An 11,796-nucleotide genomic window follows, 5' to 3' on the forward strand; every position below is an offset into this window, starting at 1 on the left:
TATCCATGGTGTGTCCAACAGCATCTCTTCTCTTTCCTCCAGAAAAAGTCACAGTATGCTCACCTTCCTCCCTCCACCCATCACATGACCCAGGCCATCACATGACCCAGGCCTGTATGTAAAATACTCTGTGTCCCTGGCCACAGTGATTGGGCCAGTGTTGGTCACGTGACTGAAACGAGACCAATCAGAGTCCTTTCCTAGGGCTTTTTATACTGAAGCTGGGAGATGGAGTCTCTCTCTGTTCTTCAGAGATCTCTAAACTGGGAAGATGTCAGTCGGTATTGCCACACTGAGGTACTTCCTCAGGGCAGCCTGCCACGAGGAAGTGCTTGTCCCATGGCGCCCAGCCACGCGGACGTGCCTGCCTCGTGGTACCCTGCCACATGGAGAATGCCCGTCTGCAGTGGGAGGAATTGCGGCCGGTGCAGAGAAGCCTAGATCAGAGTCAGGTTCCCTTCAGAAGAGGGACTCCTGGCTCCCCTCCAAAGCCCCCTGCTCGTCCTGAGGTCATCAGAGTCACTTCCCCAGAGCCCTTCTACCACATTTCTTCTTCTGCCTAAACTAATTTGAATTTGGTTTCTGTCCTACGCAACTGAAAAAGTCCTAACGCCTTCCCATCTTGAAACATTTCAATGGCTGCCATGCGGAGGGACAGGGTCACACCCCTCATGTTGGCACTCAGTGACCCTCCCCATCTAACTCCGTGTTTGTCTCTTTGTCCCATGGAAATTAAGCTCCTGCACCCAGAACCCTTCACAGGTGCAGGCACCTGCTGGAAAATTCCAGGCCCTTTGTTTCCTCCAAATATTTCAGTGTCTGCACCTGGACAACAGCATCATCCCACCACATTGCGGTAATTTGCTTCCACGTTTCCCCTAGCCGGGCTTTGAGCATCCTGGAGGGGCGCTTGGCCTTGCAGCCCTGGGTCCAGTGGATTTCGGAATCCTAGTACATGCTTGCAAACATTGTGGATGGAATACCCAAACTCTGCGTGTGGCTTTTGAACTCTGTGTCTGTGAACATGTTGTGTTTCAGTGAATGTCCGTGAATACCATTAGAAAGGCCATAAACCACCTCTGTGCCTCAGTCTTCACATCTGTAAAAAGGGGTACATGATAGCTCCTTCTTCAAGGGCTGGTCAGGAGGAGTCTCGGTGCCCATGAAGTGTTTAGGGCAGTGTCTGGCCTCCAGGGAGCATCTCAAAAGATTTGCTTGTATTGTTTACATTTTCTCTCTTCCTCCCACTTCCTCCTTTCTCTCACCTTCTCCTTCTCGTCTTCCCCTGTCATATTTTCACATCCCTTCCCGGTCTCAGCAGAGGAGGTGACTGGATACCACGGCACCTACCCCTGCCATGGGGAAATGCTCAGGGCTATTTGGCAGCTGAGATCTGCTGGGATGCCCCCTAAATAGCCAAGTCCCTGCAACCCTGTTTGTCCATTCCATTTGCTTCATTCCATCCCAACCCCACCGCCCCCAATTTAGAGTCTATTTCCAGCCAGGTGACCTAGAGCGCCGATGCCCTGATCCTCTAGACGTAATCCTCGGTTTATCTTGGTGGGATCAGCAGGCCTAAGACCGCGGCGCAGAGGCTCAGCAGCTGCGTTGTCCAAGGGATTCAGCACAGGCTCCAGGATGCTCTCCTGCCCCTGAGTAAGATCGCCCCTTGGAAGGTGAAAGCTGCATTTTCTTCTGCATGGTAACTTTTCGCTCTGATTACTGTATTCCTCCCAGTCAGAGTCACTTAGTAAGTTTTAACATATGAATAGTCAGCGCTAGCCACCTGGATTTCCTCTCTGAGAGGCTGGGTGGATCATTCGATTGTCAGATTGTCATCCGGGTGGGCAGTGCTGGACCCCTGAGTCAGGGCCCTGGGCGGGGAGGGGGCCCTCCTGGTGGACTCCCAGCTCAGGAGCAGACATCACGTCTGGAACATTGCTTCTTCACAGCTGGGCCATTCTGCTGAGTCCCATCATGTTGAGCGTTCACAATGACACTTAGTGTTGTCCCTTGTGGGTGAGAGAGCTGCCATCAGAAGGGACACAGCGGCAGAGATGTAGAATACCTCCCTGTCGCATGCTTCTGTTATTTTTGCCTGTCTGTATCGCTGTCTGCTTCTCCCGGTAACAGCACCTCATTTTCCTTGGGGAGGCCCCCGATCCCCGTCAGTGCGAGGGTATGAGTGGGACCAGCCTGGCCCCTCGGAAAGCCCTGCATTCCTGCCTGCTCTGATCAACCGGGATGGGCAGGTCCCCAAAGCCAGGACACGGAGAGGCTCCTGAACTTACCAAAATCTCAAGCCAAGTCAAGAGATGGAGAAAGGAAGGTTCTAGATGACTTTTTTGAATGACCAGATCCAGCTGCTTGTTAAGCTGATACTCGCTGGCCATTTCAGGTACAGGAACCAAAAAATTCTCTTTTTTTGCCACCTGCTTAGGCTAGGATTGCTGACCCTGCAATAAATAGACCCTGACTGCTTCCCTCCCCCTGGCCATTCCTTCCTGTTCCCCCTGGATCCTAGCCCGCAATCCCCACCTTTGCCTGCATGGCTGGAGTAGTTTCCTAGGGCTGCCCTAGGAAATTACCATAGACTAAGGGGCTTAAAACAGCAGGAATTTATTCTCTCACAGTTCTGGAGGCCAGAGGTCCAAAATCAAAGCGTCAAAAGGGCCACATTCCCTCTTAAGGCTCTAGGGGAGTGTCCTTCCTGCCTCTTCCACCCCCTGGTGGCTCCAGGTGTTCCTTGGCTTGTGGCCACATCACTTTTGTCTCTGCCTCCTTCTTCACGTGCCTTCTCCCCTGTGTGTGTCTCTCTGTGTCCTCTCCGCTTATAAGGACATGATTTTAAATCAAGATCCTTCACTAATTACATCTGCAAAGACACTATTTCCCAATAAGTTCACATTCACAGGTCCCAGGTGGACTTGAGTTTTGAGGGGAAACTCTTCAACCCACTGCAGTGCCTCATTCCTTCCTATACGCCCAGGATCCTGGTCCCACAATCCCCCAACTTTGCCTTCACACCCTGCAAGGGCCCTAGTCCTCAAGCTGCTTTGGTTCAGAGTCCTCATCCTCCCAAATCTGAAGATTTCCAATTCCAGGGACTCCCATGTACCACTTAAAAATTTCCAGAATTTATGGGAAAAAAAATATATGTAATATTGGTGTTATCAAAAGGTCCATGATGTGGGGCTGGCCCCATGGTGTAGTGGTTAAGTTTGGAGGCCCGGGTTCGCAGATTCAGATCCCGGGCACAGACCTACACACCACTCATCAAGCCATGCTGTGGCAATGACCCACATGTAAAATAAAGGAAGATTGGCACAGACGTTAGCACAGGGTGAATCTTCCTCAGCCAAAAAAAAAAAAAAGGTCCATGAAGTGACACCCACTTCTTTTTTTTTCCCCCTTGGAGCAGGCCTTTAAAATACCAGAAAGAGGGCCCAGCCCTGTGGCTGAGTGGTTAAATTTCCACATGCTCTGCTGCGGCAGCCCGGGTTCATGGGTTCGGATCCTGGGTGCGGACCTACTCCACTCACCAGTCATGCTGTGGTGGTATCCCACATACAAAATAGAGGAAGATTGAATAGATGTTAGCTCAGGGCTAATCTTCCTTAAGCAAAAAAAAAGAGGAGGATTGGCAATAGATGGTAGCTTGGGGCGAATCTTCCTCAACAACAACAACAAAATACCAGAAAGACCTTGAGAGGAGGAACTGTTTACGGTAAATAACAGAAGCGTTAGAAAAGGTCTGTCTTTCAAGGGGTTTTTGTTTTGTTTTGTTTCTATTTTTAATTGTGGTAAAATACACATAACATAAAATCTACCATTTTATCCATTTTTAGGTGTACAGTTCATTCAGTGGCATTAAGTCCATTCACACTGTTGTGCAACCATCACCACCATCCATCTCCAGAACTTTTTCATCATCCCAAACTGAAATTCTATACCTATTAAACGATGATTCCCCACCCCTCACCCGCCCAATCCCTGGCAACCACCAGTCTACTTTCTGTTCTTATGAATTTGATTCCACCAGGTAACTTATGTAAGTGGAATCATATAGTATTTGTCCTTTGTGACTGGTTTATTTCATTGAGCATAAAGTCCTCAAGGTTCATCCATGTTGTAACACGTGTCAGAGTTTCCTTCCTTTTTAAGGCTGAATAACAGTCCATTGGATGGCTAGACCACATTTTGTTTATCCGTTCATCTGTTGATGGACACTTGAGTTGCTTCCACCTGTTGGCTATTGTGAATAATACTGCAAAGAATGCGGGTGTAGAAATGTCTCTGAGACCTTGCTTTCAAGGCTTCTGGGTATATACCCAGAAGTGGGATTGCTGGATCATATCATAATTCTAGGTTTGATTTTTTGAGGAATGACCAAACTGTTTTTCACAGCGGCTGCACCATTTTACATTCCCACCAACAGTGCCCAAGGGTTCCAGTTTCTCCACATCTTCTCCAACACGCAATTTTCTGCTTTTTTCACAGTGGCCATCCTAATGGGTGTGAGGGACACCCGCTTCTTCTGAGTGTCTGGCCCTCCAGGAATGCCGGCGTGATGAGTCCCCGCACGCCAAGCTCCACGTCCACGTGGAACAGTCTGCAAGAACGGCCCCAGTCTTGTGGGGCTCTGAGGGGTCAGCCGTGACCTCTGACCTGGGCCCAGGGCAGGCTTCTGGTGGACGTGGCATTTCGGCAGAACCTGCAGAGAACAGAGCGTTTGGACACGCAGAGACGTGAGAGAACATTCCCTCCAGCAGGGGTGGTAAGTAACAGGGCAGCCTCCAGGAAGGTCAGGGCTGCCTAGTTGAGGCAGAAGAGATGGGCGTGGACCCAGGAGACCAGTGCCCGGGAGGTGGACGTGATGTTGGGCGTGGAGGGCAGGGCGAAAGCACAGCTGCTATTAGCTGGCTGCCACTCTGCGGCAGGTTCTCCTGTCCACCCTATCTGTCGGTCCTTGCACGACCCCATGGGCAGGCATTCTTATCCTCCCATTTTGTGGCGGTAGCAACCAGCATGCAGAGAATTACACTGTGAATTCGTGCAAGAGCCTGGATTCACATCCAGCTCTCACTGTCTAAAACCTATGCTCTTGACCACAAGACCATGCTGACCCCCAAGGGCGGGGACTTCTAGAGCCTGTCTCGTCCATGATAAGGCAGGGAAGAAGTGAGTATTCCTCTCTCCCTTTCCTGCCTCCGCTTTCCCTGGAGGACCCTGAGGCCCCAGGGCAGGGGCAGCCAACTTTCTGTAAAGACAGTAAATATTTTCAGCTTCCAGAACCATTTCTGTCACAGCTACTGCTTGAAAGCCGCTGTTGACAATGTGGATGAGTGGGCATGACTGTGTGTCAATAAAACTTTATTTACAAAAGCAGGTTGGTGGGCGGGATTTGGTCCAAGGGCCATAGAGAGCAGGGGTTGGCACTTGGCCCTCAACTTGCCAACATGCTTGTTGCTCATCTGGAGACTCAGACTCATTCTGAGCTGCTCACAGTGAAAAGACGGCTGCAGGTATTATGGGAAGAATGAAACATCATTCGTTTGTTCCTTTGGCAAATCTTGGGGGCTGACTACCATGCTGGACACGGGAGACAGCCATGAACCAGGCGCACCCAGTGGGAGATAGCCAATAAGGCAGGACGTGAGAAGTCAAGATGGTAGGTATGAAGCAGGTGACATGCAGGAAACAGGCAGGAGGAGGATGCAGACAGTGGCTCAGGGAGGCCACTTTAGACGGCGGTCGGGGAAGGCCTCTCCAGGAGAGACATTTGAGCTGAAACCCAAAGGGTGCGATTGGTCTGACTGCAGAGAGCTTCGAGGGAGCGTCCCAGACAGGAGAGTGATGCAGGAGGCCGAGGCGTGCTTGCTGGGGCACGGGGAGCAGCAAGGGCCAGCCAGCAAGAAGGGAGGCCGGAGGGGTGGGCAGGAGCCAAAGAGGGCTGGGCCTGGCCAAGGGCCTAACGAGGACTTTAAATCATCACCAGGCCACTGTGCAGACCATGGCTTATACCAGTGGTTGTCGACTTGAGTGTGCACCTGAATCAGGGGCCTATTAACTGCAGACCGCTGGCCCCTCCTCAGAGTCCCTGATTCAGTAGGTCTGGGGTGGGCCCAGGAGCTTGCATCTTGAATGTGTTCCCAGGTGATGCTGATGCTGCTGGTCCAGGGGATGCAGTCTGAGAATCACTGGATTTCAGGAAAGCTCCAACGTCACCAGCGAGGCCTTCTCCAATCGCCCGATCTAAACTGCACCCCTCCCCTCTGTCACACCACCTGTCACACATCCTTCACAGACGCACCACTCTCTAAACTGCTCTCGTGTCTTGTGTTCCCCTGTTTCCCTTCATGTCTTTCTTCACTGGGACGTAGAGCCCCTGAGAGCAGAGACTGTCTGTCTTGTTTATGACAGTGTTTCCAACACCGACAAAGCGCACAGCACACAGTAGGTGCTCATTGGGTGTTTCTTGAGAGGAAATGAACCGAATGAGGAGTAAGACAGGAGCTGGCAGAGGACAGCGAAGAGCAGGGCCGCAGCAGGGAGGCCTGTCAGGAGATGGTTCTCCATGGTCTCGCATTTCTGCACATCTTGCGAGCAGAAGTTCTAACTGCCCTCTTGTTCCAGACAATCTTTCAAGGGTGTTTGTAGAGCAGACAGCCTTGAAAGAGGATAGAGGTGGTGTCTCCATGCGGAGGAGAGGGTGGGTTTGGTTATTGTCCAGGAAAATAAAGATAATATTGCCCTCAGGGGCAGAGTTGGGTGTATGTGCTTACTGCCCACTAAAAACATGCATGTTTCCTGAGCTCAGGGCTTCCCAGTTGTGGTGCAAGCCCACTGCACAACAGCATCCTCCCGAGCCCTTCTTGTCGCCCCCGGGGTACTTGGGGACAAGGCGAAGTGATGCAAAGACTAGGCTTGTATTAACCATGTCTTGTATTTCAAGATTCTCATGTTTTGACATCTGGGGCCTTGCTGACCCGGGAGGGACTGCCCCTCAGGGCTAGCCGGTTCCTGGACATAGTAAATGACTCTCCTATGAGCGTGCTTTCCAAGTACAAACCAACCGATCCAGAGCCCACACTCCAACCACCCACCTGTCCCACGCCAGGGCATATCGCCTGCCCTAATTACCGCAGGGACAGGTACCAGAGAGCTGTACCCTGGAGCCCACGGAAATTGTTCAAACTAGCCCATCCTAAGCCTGCTCACTCTGCATCTCCTATTCCATCCCTTGGAAACCACAGCAAAGGCTCTTGCCCACATTTCCCATCAGTCCCTCTGCCCCTGAGCGACTCTGGTGCTTCCCCCTTCGGCCCTGCGTGGCCTGGCGCATCCCCCCACTTTGGCAACTGTGAGTCACAAACTGTCTTCTCAATGGCAGCGGTATCCCAGTCTGTTGGCCTTACTCTACCTCAAATTATCTATTAGTTCACTGTATTATAAAGCAAAGTTCGTGCCACCTGCTATGCTGTAATAAAGGTCTACGTCCCCGACTCGGGAGTCTGGTGTCATTTGGCCGCATCATGAACCTGACGGCTACCTCGTGAGCCTGGAGGTAGGCAAGATCTCAGGCCCTTCGCAGTTTTCACAAGACCCAGGCCTGGTGCTGCAGTGGGTTTCATAGGAGCTGTGCTGTTGGAAGGAAGAAATAGAAGATCTGGAAGCAAAGAAGATGCCTACCTCTACCTCCCAGTTAAATTGCGTGCAAGAGAAAGCAGATCCTCTTGAAAGAGTTGGCGGGAGCCAGATTCTCCGGCTTTTCCAAAAGACGGAGGGAAGTTGGAGGTCAGAGGGGATTTGTCAGTCACAACTGTGGAGCTCTGGATCACGTCCTCTCAGACTTTAATGAGCACGCAAACCACCATGGGAGCTTGTGAAAAGGCAAATCAGATTCAAGAGGTCTGGGCTAAGGCCCAAGATTCTGCATTTCTAACAAGCTCCCAGGGGATGCAGATGCATCCTCAGACCACACTTGGAGCAGAGGTCTGGGGGCACACTCAACACAAGGCTCACATTTATGAGTGTGCCTGGAGGATGGGGACGCGAGGACAGCCTTAGGCCTGCCACCTGCACTACCCTGTCCCATATTGAATTCCTCTGCCTCCCTTCCCACCCCACGTGGGTCAATTCCAAAGTGTGGATGAATTCAGCAAAATGGCACACTAGAGGCTATGACCTCTAGCCTATGATCCTATGATTCCTATGATCCCCAGGGGATCTTAGGAATTTTCTGGAACATAATGGCCCTGACCTCTACTCCCCTCCTAACATCCCTAGGAGGAGTTGCCTCAAGCAGCCCCCAGCATCTCAGAAATCTGTCTGCTGCATCAATCATCTTGCATACAGATGGGGTCCAAAAAAATTTTTTTATATTAATGAAAAAATCTATTAGTCTCTCTTTGTGTACTTTGTAGCTCCAGGGGACAATCGAAAGAAAAGAAAACTCCCAGCAAAAATAACCACATTTTTTTATGGCCAATTTATTCATTTATCTGCTCTTCTAGAGGCTAAGAAGTTCCTATTTTTAGCACCTCTCATGCTCAAGTGTGGATTTTTTTTTTTCCTTCAAGCTCTCTTAAAATCTTGACATTTCCCAGCCTATAAACTGCAAAATCATGTCGTGCATTCAACAGGAGGAGATAGTAGGGGCAGCAGCTCAGGAAAGAGGCCTCCTCTCCCACAGCCCCCAGGAAATATTCACAAGGTGGGAAAGGCAGACAAGATGGCCCGGAAAGGGCTGCCCCCAAAGCAGCCTTCCAGCAAATGTCCCAGCTCTTCTGGCCTTCATTGACTCTCTGCTCTCTGTGGGTTACCAGGGAGCCAGGTATGAAGGGCCCCCCCTGCGCCCACCCTGTTCTCTTTCCACTTCCAGAGAGGAAAGTGTGGTGTTCCCTCTGGCTCTCCTCCCTGCGTTTGCAGCTCTGCCAAGCAAACTTGACCACACGGTAGTTTATAAGCCACTCACTAAAAAATGCGGGGCTTGTGAGCTGAGCATGAACCCCCATTCTAATTCTACACAAATATTTGAAAGAAGATGGTCATTGCAGCTGGAGTGCTGGGCTCAAGACTTTTCTAGCACCGACTCACTTGAAGAGCTTGGGCAAGTCTGAATTCTCTGTTTCTCGATTGCTCCATGAATGACGTGGGAATAGTAATTGTAAATCCCTCCATTATACTTCTGAAAGTTGAAGAGCTATTGCACACTCCAAGCGATGAATTTATAGCTTAATCATTCATGATATCCTTCTAACATATCCATACAAGTTACCATAATTATAGCAGCCACCTCAAAAACGGCAACACCAGGACAGTCATAATAACAAGAATAATGCTGCTGTACTAGATTATAGAAGATTCCCAAGGCATTAATCTTCTTAACGCCTCTGGGAGGACAGGAGGTGGCTAATATTAGTGAAAACATCATCATCATCATGACGTATCTTTACAGTACATTGCATATTTTTTCCAAAGTTGACAGTGGCATTTTGCCACCTCTTCTTACTCCTGAAGTAGGTAGAAAAACTATTCTTTTTCTCTCCAATTAATACCTGTTTAAGGCATGAGAACCTAGCAATATTTGGGTAGGGAGGTGGAGTGAATTGAATAGTGTCCCCTCAAAATTCATGTCCAACCAGAACCTCTGAATTTGACCTAATTTGGAAATAGGGTCTTTGCAGACGTCATTAAGTTAAGGTGAGGTCATCCTGGAATAGCATGGGCCCCCATGCTACATCCAATGACCAGTGTCCCTTAAGAAGAGGAGAGGACACCCAGATATACCCGCAGAGGAGAAGACCACAGGAAGATACAGGCAGAGACGGGAGTGATGCAGCCACAAGCCAAGAAACGCCAAGGATTGCTGGCAGCCCCCAGACACTGGAAGAGACAAGGAAAGTTTCTTCCCTAGAGCCTTGGCAGGGAGCGCAGCCCTGTAGACGCCTGGATTAGAACTTCCTGCCTCCAGAACTGTGAGAGAATACATTTCTCTTGTTTTAAGCCCCCCAGTCTGTGGTACTTTGTTATGGCAGCCCTAGGAAACTGATACAGAAGAGGAGCCAGAATCTGGGAACCAAAGGGCCCAGAAGGGAGCTCACAGAGTCTGCGAGAATACTCAGGCTGCCACTCAGGCATCTGGAGAAGGCTCAGGCCCCTCTGGTCGCATCTGACTCATCCCAGGAGACAAAGGCTGTGGGGACCAGCAAGGCGCAGTCTGGAAGCCAGCGTGACTCCAGTCCTCTCTGCTGGCTCAGTCCCAACAAGCCAGCCCCCCGACACCACATCTCTGCTTGTCCCTCTGGAAGGAGAAGCATCATCTGACCAAACAGATGAAAGGCCCGAATGAGGAAACGCAGCCGGGCATGTTCTCCACGTGCTCACTTCAGACCAACGCTGTCTTCAGCTGTGAGTTCTTTCCACGGGAAGCCACGGAGACGATTAGACACAATGTCCTTTCCTCCTGTCCTCCTCCTCCTGCCCTCCCTTTCCTCTCATTCCTACAAGAGTAACCAAGGGAATGTTCTACCATTTTCCTCAGATCCTGTGAATGCCTTGATTGCCAACCCAAATCCTTCCTGCCGGTCCATCAACAGGTCTCAGGCCCGTCCTCAGCGGCTGCATGTCCTTGTCCCGCCTTATTGTAGGGACACTTCGCTTTCTTCATCTACCAAGTGCAAATGACAGTAGGAGGACCTTCCTCCTAGATGAAGGCAGGAGGTCGGTGGAACAGGGACCAGGGCACGGAAAGCCCCTCACACAGTTTCTGGTACAGCCAGCGCCCAGGAAATGCCTCACGTCTTTGCGAATCCGCAGATGCTCCAGGTTAATTGCATAGACCAGGGGTCAGCAGACAGCCCGCGAGCTAAGAAGGGGTTTTACATTTTTAAATAGTTGAAAAAAATAAAAGAAGATGTTGTGATATGTGAAAAATTATATGAAATTCACAATCAGTGTCCACAGATCAAGTCTTATTGGAGCACGGCCACACACTCGTTTCCGCGTTGTCTGTGGCTGCTTTCACCCTTCCACAGCAGAGCTGAGTAGCTGTGACAGAGACCACAAGACCCGCAGAGGCTAAAATATTTCTTAGCTGCTGGTTTTCGGAAAAAGTTTGCTGCCCCTGACGTAGACGGGAGCCAAATTATCTAACTTCGAATCCTGGATCCACTACTTACCAGCTGTGTGATTTGGGGCAAGTTATTTCTCCTCTCTCGGCCTTTATTTCCACATCTCTGAAATGGGCATCATAGTCCATATTTCAAAATATTTTTGTGAGGATTAGATGAATTATCATTTTAGGTCTTAGAACAGTGTCTGGCACATAGAAATATTATAGATGGGTTGAATTATTTTCCGGTCTCTATTTTAATCCTCAGTCTCCCTAAATCCTTGAACATCACTGTCTTACACCAGAGTGAAATGTATAAAAATTCCCAGCCTTCATTCTGTTTGACACACTAGGGTTCTTTAAATGTATCATTTTCTCCACTTTTCTTCATTTCCTTCACTTTTCATCATTGCTCCATATGCAAACAGATCCGGGAAAACTTAGCTCAGACTTCTCAAATCCCAGATGGGTTCTAATTTGTTACATCGGAGGAAAAAAATCTGTTTTCGTTAGCAGATGCACAAGGACTGTTTTGTTAGTCACATCTGCCACCTTCTTACTTTTCAGCATTAAAAGACATTTCTGCAAGCTCTACAAAGCTTGACTCTAAAAGCAAAAGCAGAAGGAGGCCTGGATTTCCCACGTGGACGAGGATGTTTTCCTTCTTGAGCTGTCGGTGG

The sequence above is a fragment of the Diceros bicornis genome, chromosome 20, assembly GCF_020826845.1.
Source record: "Diceros bicornis minor isolate mBicDic1 chromosome 20, mDicBic1.mat.cur, whole genome shotgun sequence".
In the NCBI taxonomy this organism is placed as follows: domain Eukaryota; kingdom Metazoa; phylum Chordata; class Mammalia; order Perissodactyla; family Rhinocerotidae; genus Diceros; species Diceros bicornis.